Below are 10000 nucleotides of genomic sequence, written 5' to 3' on the forward strand. Positions count from 1 at the left end.
TGGACATGTGAATATGTCTCTATATGATAAAAAAAAAACATATGATCAAAAAAATGAAAAAGCTTATAGCACCTGGTATTCCCAGGCGGTCTCCCATCCAAGTACTAACCAGGCCCTACCCTGCTTAGCTTCCGAGATCGGACGAGATCAGGAGTGTTCAGGGTGGTATGGCCATAAGCCATTATTGTGTGCAGACAGGGGCCTTTTAAAGATGTCATGCCCTTGATTCTGGCTGAATTTTTGGACATGTGAATATGTCTCTATATGATAAAAAAAAACATATGATCAAAAAAATGAAAACGCTTACAGCACCTGGTATTCCCAGGCGGTCTCCCATCCAAGTACTAACCAGGCCTGACCTTGCTTAGCTTCCGAGATCGGGCGTGTTCAGGGTGGTATGGCCGTAAGCCATTATTGTGTGCAGACAGGGGCCTTTTAAAGATGTCATGCCCTTGATTCTGGCTGAATTTTTGGACATGTGAATATGTCTCTATATGATAAAAAAAAACATATCATCAAAAAAATGAAAAAGCTTACAGCACCTGGTATTCCCAGGCGGTCTCCCATCCAAGTACTAACCAGGCCCGACCCTGCTTAGCTTCCGAGATCGGACGAGATCGGGCGTGTTCAGGGTGGTATGGCCATAAGCCATTATTGTGTGCAGAAAGGGGCCTTTTAAAGATGTCATGCCCTTGATTCTGGCTGAATTTTTGGACATGTGAATATGTCTCTATATGAAAAAAAAAAAACATATGATCAAAAAAATGAAAAAGCTTATAGCACCTGGTATTCCCAGGCGGTCTCCCATCCAAGTACTAACCAGGCCCGACCCTGCTTAGCTTCCGAGATCGGACGAGATCGGGCGTGTTCAGGGTGGTATGGCCATAAGTCATTATTGTGTGAAGAAAGGGGCCTTTTAAAGATGTCATGCCCTTGATTCTGGCTGAATTTTTGGACATGTGAATATGTCTCTATATGAAAAAAAAAAAACATATGATCAAAAAAATGAAAAAGCTTACAGCACCTGGTATTCCCAGGCGGTCTCCCATCCAAGTACTAACCAGGCCTGACCTTGCTTAGCTTCCGAGATCGGGCGTGTTCAGGGTTGTATGGCCGTAAGCCATTATTGTGTGCAGACAGGGGCCTTTTAAAGATGTCATGCCCTTGATTCTGGCTGAATTTTTGGACATGTGAATATGTCTCTATATGATAAAAAAAACATATGATCAAAAAAAATGAAAAAGCTTACAGCACCTGGTATTCCCAGGCGGTCTCCCATCCAAGTACTAACCAGGCCCGACCCTGCTTAGCTTCTGAGATCGGGCGTGTTCAGGGTGGTTTGGCCGTAAGCCATTATTGTATGCAGAAAGGCGCCTTTTAAAGATGTCATGCCCTTGATTCTGGCTGAATTTTTGGACATGTGAATATGTCTCTATATGATAAAAAAAAAACATATGATCAAAAAAATGAAAAAACTTACAGCACCTGGTATTCCCAGGCGGTCTCCCATCCAAGTACTAACCAGGCCCTACCCGGCTTAGCTTCCGAGATCGGACGAGATCAGGCGTGTTCAGGGTGGTATGGCTGTAAGACATTATTGTGTGCAGAGAGGGGCCTTTTAAAGATGTCATGCCCTTGATTCTGGCTGAATTTTTGGACATGTGAATATGTCTCTATATGATAAAAAAAAACATATGATCAAACAAAATGAAAAAGCTTACAGCACCTGGTATTCCCAGGCGGTCTCCCATCCAAGTACTAACCAGGCCCGACCCTGCTTAGCTTCCGAGATCAGACGAGATCGGGCGTGTTCAGGGTGGTATGGCCGTAAGCCATTATTGTGTGCAGAAAGGGGCCTTTTAAAGATGTCATGCCCTTGATTCTGGCTGAATTTTTGGACATGTGAATATGTCTCTATATGATAAAAAAAAACATATGATCAAACAAAATGAAAAAGCTTACAGCACCTGGTATTCCCAGGCGGTCTCCCATCCAAGTACTAACCAGGCCCGACCCTGCTTAGCTTCTGAGATCAGACGAGATCGGGCGTGTTCAGGGTGGTATGGCCGTAAGCCATTATTGTGTGCAGAAAGGGGCCTTTTAAAGATGTCATGCCCTTGATTCTGGCTGAATTTTTGGACATGTGAATATGTCTCTATATGATAAAAAAAAATATATGATCAAAAAAATGAAAAAGCTTACAGCACCTGGTATTCCTAGGCGGTCTCCCATCCAAGTACTAACCAGGCCCGACCCTGCATGGCTTCCGAGATCGGACGAGATCGGGCGTGTTCAGGGTGGTATGGCTGTAAGCCATTATTGTGTGCAGAAAGGGGCCTTTTAAAGATGTCATGCCCTTGATTCTGGCTAAATTTTTGGACATGTGAATATGTCTCTATATGATAAAAAAAAAACATATGATCAAAAAAAATGAAAAAACTTACAGCACCTGGTATTCCCAGGCGGTCTCCCATCCAAGTACTAACCAGGCCCTACCCTGCTTAGCTTCCCAGATCGGATGAGATCAGGCGTGTTCAGGGTGGTATGGCCGTAAGCCATTATTGTGTGCAGAGAGGGGCCTTTTAAAGATGTCATGCCCTTGATTCTGGCTGAATTTTTGGACATGTGAATATGTCTCTATATGATAAAAAAAACACATGATCAAAAAAAATGAAAAAGCTTACAGCACCTGGTATTCCCAGGCGGTCTCCCATCCAAGTACTAACCAGGCCCGACCCTGCTTAGCTTCCGAGATCGGACGTGATCGGGCGTGTTCAGGGTGGTATGGCCGTAAGCCATTATTGTGTGCAGAAAGGGGCCTTTTAAAGATGTCATGCCCTTGATTCTGGCTGAATTTTTGGACATGTGAATATGTCTCTATATGATAAAAAAAAAACATATGATCAAAAAAATGAAAAAACTTACAGCACCTGGTATTCCCAGGCGGTCTCCCATCCAAGTACTAACCAGGCCCTACCCGGCTTAGCTTCCGAGATTGGACGAGATCAGGCGTGTTCAGGGTGGTATGGCTGTAAGACATTATTGTGTGCAGAGAGGGGCCTTTTAAAGATGTCATGCCCTTGATTCTGGCTGAATTTTTGGACATGTGAATATGTCTCTATATGATAAAAAAAACATATGATCAAAAAAAATGAAAAAGCTTACAGCACCTGGTATTCCCAGGAGGTCTCCCATCCAAGTACTAACCAGGCCCGACCCTGCTTAGCTTCCGAGATCAGACGAGATCGGGCGTGTTCAGGGTGGTATGGCCGTAAGCCATTATTGTGTGCAGAAAGGGGCCTTTTAAAGATGTCATGCCCTTGATTCTGGCTGAATTTTTGGACATGTGAATATGTCTCTATATGATAAAAAAAACCATATGATCAAACAAAATGAAAAAGCTTACAGCACCTGGTATTCCCAGGCGGTCTCCCATCCAAGTACTAACCAGGCCCGACCCTGCTTAGCTTCTGAGATCAGACGAGATCGGGCGTGTTCAGGGTGGTATGGCCGTAAGCCATTATTGTGTGCAGAAAGGGGCCTTTTAAAGATGTCATGCCCTTGATTCTGGCTAAATTTTTGGACATGTGAATATGTCTCTATATGATAAAAAAAAAACATATGATCAAAAAAAATGAAAAAACTTACAGCACCTGGTATTCCCAGGCGGTCTCCCATCCAAGTACTAACCAGGCCCTACCCTGCTTAGCTTCCGAGATCGGATGAGATCAGGCGTGTTCAGGGTGGTATGGCCGTAAGCCATTATTGTGTGCAGAGAGGGGCCTTTTAAAGATGTCATGCCCTTGATTCTGGCTGAATTTTTGGACATGTGAATATGTCTCTATATGATAAAAAAAACACATGATCAAAAAAAATGAAAAAGCTTACAGCACCTGGTATTCCCAGGCGGTCTCCCATCCAAGTACTAACCAGGCCCGACCCTGCTTAGCTTCCGAGATCGGACGTGATCGGGCGTGTTCAGGGTGGTATGGCCGTAAGCCATTATTGTGTGCAGAAAGGGGCCTTTTAAAGATGTCATGCCCTTGATTCTGGCTGAATTTTTGGACATGTGAATATGTCTCTATATGATAAAAAAAAACATATGATCAAACAAAATGAAAAAGCTTACAGCACCTGGTATTCCCAGGCGGTCTCCCATCCAAGTACTAACCAGGCCCCACCCTGCTTAGCTTCTAAGATCGGACGAGATCGGGCGTGTTTTTTTATTTTTTATCTTTTATTATCAAAATTACAAAAACATTTATAATTCTTTCACATCATTTACAACAAATGCTATTACAATACATACACCCTCTAAATTAAACATCCCCTCTGACGCAAACGGCACCCTAAAAACAATAAAAACATAGCATCAGAAAAAAAACTCAAACCACCCCTGATACCCCCAACTCATGACAACTCTTCTGAGTCCCTCCCCCAAAGCAAACACCCCTCTGAAAACAAACCACAAAAACATACAAAAACCCCACAGTATTCTCAAAAAACCACTGAGAAAAAAAAAAACACCAAATCAAATCACCCATTTTCCCCATGACCAAAAAAGAAGCCCTCGTACCAAAAAAACAAAAACAAAATAATTTAGACATCCCACATAATTCCCTCCTCATTTACTCTACACACATTCGCACCTTCCACAAACATTCTCACAAACTCACTCTCATTCGCTATGTACAACAATTTAAGATGTGCTTTCCATTCATTCACAAACATTCTCCACACATTCATTTTCTTACTTTCATACAGTGCATAATTCCTTCTGTTAAAAACCGCTTTTCTTGCAAAAGCCAAAATTATATTCATTACATTGTGATTTTTTTGTTTTGTTCCCACCCCCAACAACACCGACAATTCCCACCCCCTTTCATTCCAACACTCATTCTTACTGCATTTCCCCAACATTTCTCTTATTTTTCCCCAAAAATAAACCAATTCCCCACACGTAACAAACAAATGTATTAAATCCTCATCCGTACTTTCACATACACAACACTTTCTTTCATACCTCTCCTTATGGATCTGATGCAGGACGATGCAGGTGAAGATCCTCCTGTGCCTCAGTTTGAAATCTAGGTCAAATATTGCATGTGGTGTATGCGGAATGTTAATGTTCTTCCATATCAATGTTGCTTGTTATGTCCGGGTATGTGTCTGTCCATTTTACTTCGGATGTGGGTTTCTGTATTCTATGTGTGATTGCGCACCTATACCAAATTTTTGTAGTGACATCTGTAATGTTGTGTTTCTTCTCCCCTAGGCACAGGGAGATCCCCCCCACATCGTCCTGCATCACTCCCTCCTTCTCTTTGATTAATTTTTCCCATTCGCTCGACAAAGACAATTTTACATTTGCAAACACTCTCTCAATCACATCCTTTCTGCACACACACCCTTTATTTTTTAAACCCCTCACCACCATTTGTAAATCAAAATCCCCCCCACAGTTCAGTAAATCCCTTATTCTAATATATCCCGCTTTCGACATAGCTTCACACTTAATTACCCTCTCCCCATTTTTAAAATACGGGCTCGAGAGGAAGGGCAGTCGTAGCACTGACCCTCTCGTTCCGCACTCTGGTACAGTCCAGGATGAAACCTGATACCACGCACTGAGTACTTCCTGGAAAAACCGTGGCAAGTGTTTAAATGAATCCGGGTTATTGATCTGGTACAGGTTGTCCTCGTTGTAGAGTCCAAAACTGCACAGATATTGTTTGAAGTGGTTTTTCCAAACTACGTTCCGGTTCTGGTCCATAAATTTGCCTATCAATTTGACTCTTAGTGCTACTTTTTTTGTAAGTAAATCAATCAAAGCTAGCCCCCCCTGATCTTTAGCCCCTATTATTGTTTTGTGAGCTATACTCGCTGCTTTGTTTTTCCAAATAAAGTCCCTAATGGTCTTTGAAATCTCCTTAAAGGCCCAGTCCGGAAGCGTACAAGTACTCAGCGCATGATTCACTTTGGACAACACGAGAGCATTTGTTACGGCTACCCTTCCTCTCAACAATAGACCCCTCGCTTTCCACAAATTCAATGTTTTTTTAATTTTACCCACCACCTCTTTCCATGTTACATCATCACATTCATTCTCATTTTTCCCCATATTCACTCCCAACACTTTTCTTCTCTCACACACCGTTTTAAATCCCCACTTATTAACTAGATTGGATTCCTTACCTAGTAACATAATTTCTGACTTATTTTCATTTACTTTTGCCCCAGATGCTCTTTCATAAGTTTGTACATGTTTTAATATCAATTCTATATCCTCCTCTCCTTTTACCATTATATTCACGTCATCTGCATACTGTATTATTTTTACGTTTTCCTTACCTATACCTTTTATGTTTACGTCTTCCGATATCAGTGCTGCCAGCGGCTCTGCTACCAAGCTGTACAACAGCGCTGACATCGGACATCCTTGTCTCACTGACCTTGATATTTTAAAAGAATCAGTTAGTTCCCCGTTACATTTTATCTTGCTTTCCGCTCCTGTATACAACATATTTATCCATTCTCTCATTCTCTCCCCGAATCCAAACTTCTCTAACACCTTCCCCATGAACCCGTGATCTACTCTGTCAAAAGCTTTATTTAAATCAATCCCTAGCCATATTCCCCCCTCCCCTTCCATATCCCTGACCGTCTGTTTTATTGAAATGATTGAGTCTGCTATGTCTCTGTTTGGTATACTGTATGATTGTGTTTGTTCTATGATTGTTCCTATTACCTCCCTGATTCTATTGGCTATTGTTTTCGCTATGATTTTGTAGTCTGTGTTGAGTAGGCTGATTGGTCTGTAGTTGTCCAGATTTTTATTGTCCCCCTTGTTTTTGTAAAAAATAGTAACCACCCCTTCCCCTAAACTTTTTGGTATATGTTTCACTTTTTCCATATATTTACTCAATTTGTTCACCAAGGGCACCAGCTGCTCTTTGAAAGCTTGGTAGAATTCCGCAGTTAGGCCATCGCTCCCAGGACTTTTGTTTTTGTTTAACCCCTCTAAAGCACTTCTGATTTCTCCCTCTGTAAACTCACAATCACACCACATTTTATCGTCCTCGCTTAGTTTTTTCTTTAAGGCACCCAAAGCTCTGTTCACACTCACGCTATCACACTCCTGTCTCGAAAACAGGCTTTCATAATAGCCCTTTACTATTTCTAAAATTCCCTTTTTATCTGTCACACTTTTACCTGCTTCATTTAATAATTCGTTTATTTCTGTTCTTTTTTGTTTTTGTTTTTCCAGACCTAAAAAAAAGGCTGTACTCCTCTCCCCCTCATACATATATTGTATTTTACTCCTAATGGCTGCACCCCTACTCTTTTTAAGTTCAATCACTCCCAACTGTTCTTTTAAATGTATGTATTTTTCGACATCTACATTATCTACACTGTCAAGCGATGCTATTTCCTCACTTAGTTGTTTTCTCAAATTCTCTTCCTTTCTATTTTCTCTCCACTTTTTCTCTTTACTATAATTGATACACTTTTTTTTAATTCTGACTTTTACACTATCCCACCACACATTCATATCTTCACTCTCATTCCACTCATATCCCACATCATTCAACAATCTTTCCATACTTTTCACAAACATTCCATCATCCAGCAAGCTTGCATTAAAGCACCATATCCCTCCTTTACGTACATTCGTTTCTTTTCTAAACGTGATTTCTATTCCAGCGTGATCGCTCCACATATTAGTTTTATATTCAACTTCTTTAATCCACCTCACTACCTCGCATGTCACCAAAGCATAATCTATTCTAGATTGTTTTAATCTATTCAGTACAATTTGTCTCCTGGAGAACACCCTCTCCCATGGATGTAGCAATCTCCAAATATCAATGCATTGTTTCGTTATCATTATATCTTTAAGTGTCCCCCTGCTCACATCCCCCTTAAACACATTATTTTTTGACACATCGGTGGGTGTCATCGCCACATTAAAGTCACCGATTATTATACAATTCCTTTCCCACCATTTGCTTATTGCAATGAAGAATGTTTTCCTTTCTTTTTCTCCATTCGGTGCATATATATTTATGATTCTTATATTTTTCGTTTCATACACACAGTCTATTACTATTATTCTTCCTTCTTTGTCTCCATAAACCAAATTTACCCCTGTTACCCGACCCGTTTTGACTAAAACCGCCACTCCTCTCGCCCTCGACGTGCCATTGGAGCAGAAAATATGGCCCACAAAGTCTTTTTTTATGTCTTCCACCAGGGAATCATCCCACCTGGTCTCCTGCAGGCACAAAACGTCATTCTGCAAGGAAAGAATCGCATGTCTTTTTTCTTTGTTCCTTAGTCCATTCACGTTTATCGAAAATAAATTAAAGGCCATTATCATAAAAATAAAAACAAAAAAAACGGATTTACAGGGGTTATTGTCAGTCATTATTTGTCCTTACATTTCAATTTTTTCACCAACTTTTTTCGTTGTCCAAGACTTAGTCTTTTTTGCGCACTCGCCAGTTCACTCACATCCATTTCGCTGTCCGTTTCATTGGGACTGGTGCTTTTACCCGTATTATTTAGCGTGATTTTTCTCCCTCCCGCCTGTCCAACACCACTCTCAGGCATCTCCCTCCCCTCTGTGCTCATGCTTACCCCCGGGTCTTCTGCCACGTCCCTTCCGTCTCCTTTTTTCCCTCTCTCGCTCGTTTTTCGCTGCTTCTGCTGTCCTCCCTCTCCAGCCAGCTCCGGCGTCTCCAGCTCGCACTCTGACGCCCGTTCTCCTCCGCTCTCTCCGCTCTGCTCCATTTCTCCGTCACTGTTCTCGTCTTCTCTGATCTCCTTCCTGCTTGCTCCGATCACCTCCTTCTCCTCCGCCTCCTCCTCGTACACCTCCTCCGCCTCGTCTTCATCCTCGTACACCTCCTCCACCTCGTTCTTGCTTTCCTCTCCGTTCTCACACTCACATTCATTTTCTCTTTTTTTACAGTTTGTGCATTTTGTGCTGTTCGCGCTGCACTCTCGCGCAAAGTGTCCCTGCACCCCACAGTTGTGGCACATAAATTCTGGACACTCTCTCAGGATGTGTCCCGGCTGGATGCACATCCTGCACACTTTTTGTTGTCTATCATGTATTACTCTAAAGTATTCGTTCCCCATCACAGTGTTAAACTTTGTGGAGTAAGGGAGTGACTGTACCTGGTCATTAAATCTGACCCGGACAAACCTCGTTCCGTCAGCTATCATTGTTCCAGGCCACATTCTGCGTTTTATTGGTGATGTCGGTTTCACTCCCCATCCCGTCAGCTTCCAAACTATTTCTTCATCTGTGATATACGCTGGCAGGTTTAAAAAAGACACCACCAGCTCATCATTATTTAGTTCTCTCGCCACGACTCTGGTCTCTCCGATTTTAAATCCATCCAGCAGCCTTTCCTTTCCTTTAATGTTGCTCACCGTCACCTCCAGTTTTTCAGGTCCCAGGGTTCTGCACGCCAGCAGGCCCCCACAGATCATTTTTATGTTGCTCATGACGTGATTTAGAGGAACTTTGTCTCCCACCATTTCAATGTTTAGTGTTAGTTTTCTCTCAAACGACACTTTTGCTTCCTCTTTTTCTGCTCTCTCGCCACCTCTCCCATTCTCTGCATGCGGAGCAATCAGCCCGCCGCTCCTCTCTCTTCCTCTCTCTCCGTCATCCATTCCGTTCCCTGTTTCATTTGCCGTTTTCATCCGTCCTTTTTGTCCGTCGTTCTTCTCGTTGTCGTTTAATCCATTCCTTTGTTTCAGTGCCATGTTTGTTTGTTCACGTTGTTGTCCGTTCTCTTTTCCTTTTTCCATCTCTCCAGTCCGTGGTCCTGTCATCTTTGTGATCCGTCCGTGTGAGTTTGCTCGCGACATACGAGCAAACATTCACAAAAAACAAAAATTCTTCACAAAATTGTGGAAAAAAAACAGGAAAAAAAGGTGAAAAGAAAAACGATCCCCCTAACAGTCAGTGACTGCTGGGGGACAT

The 10000-nt window shown here is 42.2% G+C and overlaps 14 non-coding genes and 3 pseudogenes across 14 annotated transcripts; all 17 read right to left on the bottom strand.

Moving 5' to 3' along the window:
• Nucleotides 1-60: 60 nt before the first annotated feature.
• LOC132985889 (5S ribosomal RNA) lies at nucleotides 61-179 on the bottom strand. The gene has a single exon (XR_009675112.1). It is a non-coding gene; the product is annotated as a 5S ribosomal RNA (ribosomal RNA).
• Nucleotides 180-300: 121 nt separating this feature from the next.
• On the bottom strand, nucleotides 301-409 carry LOC132985570 (5S ribosomal RNA; annotated as a pseudogene).
• Nucleotides 410-530: 121 nt separating this feature from the next.
• Nucleotides 531-649, bottom strand: LOC132986180 (5S ribosomal RNA). The gene has a single exon (XR_009675384.1). It is a non-coding gene; the product is annotated as a 5S ribosomal RNA (ribosomal RNA).
• Nucleotides 650-771: 122 nt separating this feature from the next.
• On the bottom strand, nucleotides 772-890 carry LOC132985930 (5S ribosomal RNA). The gene has a single exon (XR_009675152.1). It is a non-coding gene; the product is annotated as a 5S ribosomal RNA (ribosomal RNA).
• A 122-nt stretch (nucleotides 891-1012) lies between these two features.
• On the bottom strand, nucleotides 1013-1121 carry LOC132985568 (5S ribosomal RNA; annotated as a pseudogene).
• Nucleotides 1122-1242: 121 nt separating this feature from the next.
• LOC132985535 (5S ribosomal RNA) lies at nucleotides 1243-1351 on the bottom strand (annotated as a pseudogene).
• A 122-nt stretch (nucleotides 1352-1473) lies between these two features.
• On the bottom strand, nucleotides 1474-1592 carry LOC132986077 (5S ribosomal RNA). Its single transcript, XR_009675289.1, has one exon. It is a non-coding gene; the product is annotated as a 5S ribosomal RNA (ribosomal RNA).
• Nucleotides 1593-1714: 122 nt separating this feature from the next.
• LOC132985929 (5S ribosomal RNA) lies at nucleotides 1715-1833 on the bottom strand. Its single transcript, XR_009675151.1, has one exon. It is a non-coding gene; the product is annotated as a 5S ribosomal RNA (ribosomal RNA).
• Nucleotides 1834-1955: 122 nt separating this feature from the next.
• On the bottom strand, nucleotides 1956-2074 carry LOC132985947 (5S ribosomal RNA). Its single transcript, XR_009675168.1, has one exon. It is a non-coding gene; the product is annotated as a 5S ribosomal RNA (ribosomal RNA).
• A 121-nt stretch (nucleotides 2075-2195) lies between these two features.
• On the bottom strand, nucleotides 2196-2314 carry LOC132986145 (5S ribosomal RNA). Its single transcript, XR_009675352.1, has one exon. It is a non-coding gene; the product is annotated as a 5S ribosomal RNA (ribosomal RNA).
• A 123-nt stretch (nucleotides 2315-2437) lies between these two features.
• LOC132986128 (5S ribosomal RNA) lies at nucleotides 2438-2556 on the bottom strand. Its single transcript, XR_009675337.1, has one exon. It is a non-coding gene; the product is annotated as a 5S ribosomal RNA (ribosomal RNA).
• A 121-nt stretch (nucleotides 2557-2677) lies between these two features.
• On the bottom strand, nucleotides 2678-2796 carry LOC132986025 (5S ribosomal RNA). The gene has a single exon (XR_009675240.1). It is a non-coding gene; the product is annotated as a 5S ribosomal RNA (ribosomal RNA).
• A 122-nt stretch (nucleotides 2797-2918) lies between these two features.
• LOC132986219 (5S ribosomal RNA) lies at nucleotides 2919-3037 on the bottom strand. Its single transcript, XR_009675421.1, has one exon. It is a non-coding gene; the product is annotated as a 5S ribosomal RNA (ribosomal RNA).
• Nucleotides 3038-3158: 121 nt separating this feature from the next.
• LOC132985895 (5S ribosomal RNA) lies at nucleotides 3159-3277 on the bottom strand. Its single transcript, XR_009675117.1, has one exon. It is a non-coding gene; the product is annotated as a 5S ribosomal RNA (ribosomal RNA).
• Nucleotides 3278-3399: 122 nt separating this feature from the next.
• LOC132985948 (5S ribosomal RNA) lies at nucleotides 3400-3518 on the bottom strand. Its single transcript, XR_009675169.1, has one exon. It is a non-coding gene; the product is annotated as a 5S ribosomal RNA (ribosomal RNA).
• Nucleotides 3519-3641: 123 nt separating this feature from the next.
• Nucleotides 3642-3760, bottom strand: LOC132985632 (5S ribosomal RNA). The gene has a single exon (XR_009675068.1). It is a non-coding gene; the product is annotated as a 5S ribosomal RNA (ribosomal RNA).
• A 121-nt stretch (nucleotides 3761-3881) lies between these two features.
• LOC132986037 (5S ribosomal RNA) lies at nucleotides 3882-4000 on the bottom strand. The gene has a single exon (XR_009675251.1). It is a non-coding gene; the product is annotated as a 5S ribosomal RNA (ribosomal RNA).
• Between the last annotated feature and the right edge of the window lie 6000 nt (nucleotides 4001-10000).

The sequence above is a fragment of the Labrus mixtus genome, chromosome 12 (genome assembly GCF_963584025.1).
Source record: "Labrus mixtus chromosome 12, fLabMix1.1, whole genome shotgun sequence".
Lineage (NCBI taxonomy): Eukaryota > Metazoa > Chordata > Actinopteri > Labriformes > Labridae > Labrus > Labrus mixtus.